Source organism: Nannospalax galili, unplaced genomic scaffold, assembly GCF_000622305.1.
Source record: "Nannospalax galili isolate Female #2095 unplaced genomic scaffold, S.galili_v1.0 scaffold52, whole genome shotgun sequence".
In the NCBI taxonomy this organism is placed as follows: Eukaryota; Metazoa; Chordata; class Mammalia; order Rodentia; family Spalacidae; genus Nannospalax; species Nannospalax galili.
Window position 1 is genome coordinate 7,678,114 of NW_008334003.1, and position 3,193 is coordinate 7,681,306.

Genomic DNA, 3,193 nt, shown 5'->3' on the forward strand with positions numbered 1-3,193 from the left:
CATTTGAGGATCTGTTCCTCAGGGGTCACATGGGCTTGGGAGGAGCCCCTGTTTCCTTTCTTTTACCAGTTCAATCTATGTGAAGATAAGTCAAAGGTCCTGCTCGACCATGGCTGGCTTCACTTGGAAGCATAAATTAGATGTTTCCTCTGAGTTGACCCTCTTCTTTGTAGACTGGACATTGGTTCAAATCAATCTCTTGGGGTCGCCATGGCTTCCCTGAACAAGAGGACAGGTGACTCATCACAGTTACGGGGCATTTTGAGAGATGTTCCATAGTCCCCTGGAACTTAGTCAACCTTGGAGGGCAAGGGGCAAAAACTGTCCTTTAATTCCCTCTGACTACATTAGTACAGGCTTCAAACTATGGCTGTAAAACATCCAATAAGGTTAGTACCGCCAGTCTGGTACTTTTAATTATCACGTGCTATGTAGACAAGGCTTGGGTAAAAACAAAATATTCTCAAATAAACCTTGACTAGATATATATTTTGTTCCTGAAACTAGTTGGCTAAACTATGACCATAGACATTTTAAGATTATGTGTATATTATTTTTATCTCATCCTTTATATATCATAACAAACCTACACAGACCTTCATCACTTGCTTAGGTTTTTTCATTTTTTCTATTTTGGAAAATATCTCCATTCCCATATCCTTTTAACATCTTTTACATTATCATTTTCTTTTTCTAAAAAATAATTATGGGGCATAATAGCATTAACAAATAAATTTTCCATCTGTTGTGAGACTTCTTTTCCTGTGGATGCTATTAAGCAATGCTTATTCCCTTTCAAGGTTCTAGTGTCGAGTCAATGTTTGATTGAAGTTTTACTGGGGAGCCAATGAATTTATTGAGCTTATTTACTGAGATAACTGAGGGGTTGCTGAGGTGTATGTATGACCTGCAGGTATGCACATTGGAAAGCCTTTACCCAGCATGGGTCATGCCTTCTATATTTTTTTTAGTTTGTTAGACTTCAAGTTTCACAATGGAAATCTCTGTGGCTTCTTCTTCCACAGTAGGCTGAAAAGAAAGGAGTTAGAAATGTCATTGTGGAGTCTTCTTTCTTTTCTGCTTAATAGGTTCATAACGTCTGTGTTTTCCTGACATGCTTATGCTAGTAGTGAACTGGGTTTTGTCTTAAAGATGCAGAGCAGCATAGGCTGTTTTGAAATATGAGAGGAAAATAGTGCCAATGTCTTGTGAGTTATTTGTTCAGAGTATTTGTGGGTGAGGGAGAAAATGAGTGGACATTGTTGAGTAGCTAGTGCACACCATGTATTATGCTCATATGAGTGGAATGCCTAGCTTAGTGAGTAGCACTAAATGTGTTGGCACTAAATGCACGTTTGTATGGTAGCAGGCATGGTCACCGTATTTTCTCCAATTTTTCCCAAGGAGCTATGTGTCTTAAATATTCTTGTTTATTTTGGGGAGAAAAAAAGTTTTATAAGGTTAATTTTCTCATGTTATGCAATTAGTAAATGGTTCTGGGTGTATAGTAAGTTCTCAGTAAATATTTGCTGAATTTTTTTTCATAAAACAGCCAACCAGATTGGAAGCTCACTGGTAGCTTTCTTGCTTTTACTTGGTACAGAATGTGGCCTGCGCAGGTGACCATTTTAATGCTATGGTAGCTACTTGATGTGCTTCTGAGATCACATGTAATGGACTCAAGAAATACATTCATTAGTAGCTGAGCAAGAGTAAGCTCCGGACCTAGAGTAGATGATACAGTTAAGGGATGCATGGGGCCATGCATGGGGTCATGATTAGCTACATACTTGGTGACACTTAACGTAGGGCTTTTGCCAAGGGAGAAAATAACATAGTTTGTTGGTCATATAATTAGATTTTTTTTTCACTCAAGTGAAAAGTAAATTGGGCACAAAATGCAAGCACACCTGAAGTGGTGGCTGAAATATGATTTAATTACAAGATTCATCAGATATAGGACTTCAGATGCACCAGGCTCTGCTGATTGGAATTCACAAATGTTAAAACCTCTGAAATAGCAGATTACTGGTCATCTGTGGTCCCCAGGAAATGTGAATCATTCATATCGGCACTTCATGAGGATGTGCAATCAAATCCACTTGAGGTACTTTTAAATAATTCTGCTTCTCTGTTCTGGAAACTTTTGTCAATCAGGAATCAGGGCAGCCGTTCCCTCTTCACTGCCCTCTCCAGCTTGGCAGCGGATGGACCTCTGTGGTCAGAGATTTGCTAATGCATCAGCTCAAAGGCACACATTTCATGTTTCCTGTGCCCTCTCATTTCCTGCCTCTCAAGACATTATCTCTCCAAGGATCCATTTCAGTGCTCCTAATAATTACCCTTCTCTCGAGACAGTGACTATGAGAAAGATTTCAGTGTGACTGGCCTCTCATTTTCCAAAATATGATCTTCTATTGCCTTCTCTGAGAGTTCTATAAAATCACATCTTCCCTGTGCTATACAACACCGTGACCCAAGCTAAAAAGAGTGAAAGATTGGGAGAGAGCTCTGTTCTGTACTTGGGGACTAAGGCACAGAAAAGCGTACTTCATATTTCTTTACAACATCACCTTAATAACGACTAATCGTGCGGTTTCCTAAAGCTCCTAAGTTAAAATCTCATTTCTAATAGAACAAAGTAATCCCAACTCACCACCTTTTGTTGGTCTCTTAAACTAACTAGACTCAAAAGTAAATTCTTTTTATTGGCGTGATTACATTCTTTTGTTTATTGCTTCTGAATTTCTTATACTTTATTATTTTCCAAAACTCTAATAGAACCCCTTTGCTTCCTATATATCCTGAAGTTTTTAAGTTTATTTTTATCTTATTAACACGTGTTCCTGTTTTAGTGAAAGCTGCTTCTAATTCTTTCATTAACTAGGAATCTTTATTTATTTATTTTAAATTATTTATTTAATAACCACATACCTAGAAGAAGCATTTCATTACACAGCATTGACATATTCAATAACATTTTCCTGAGCTAAGATGCATCTCTTTCAAAATTGGCTGTAAATTTTTAAGTTTACAGTTGAATTATTGTATTTATACAATATTGTACTCAGTATAAACTCTATAAGACATAAAATTAAATGAAGTTTTAACGTTTAAAAAAGATCTCCACTTCGTTGTTAAAATACACAGTTTCATACAGAAAAATTCATTTTAAGGCAATTGACATTGAGCC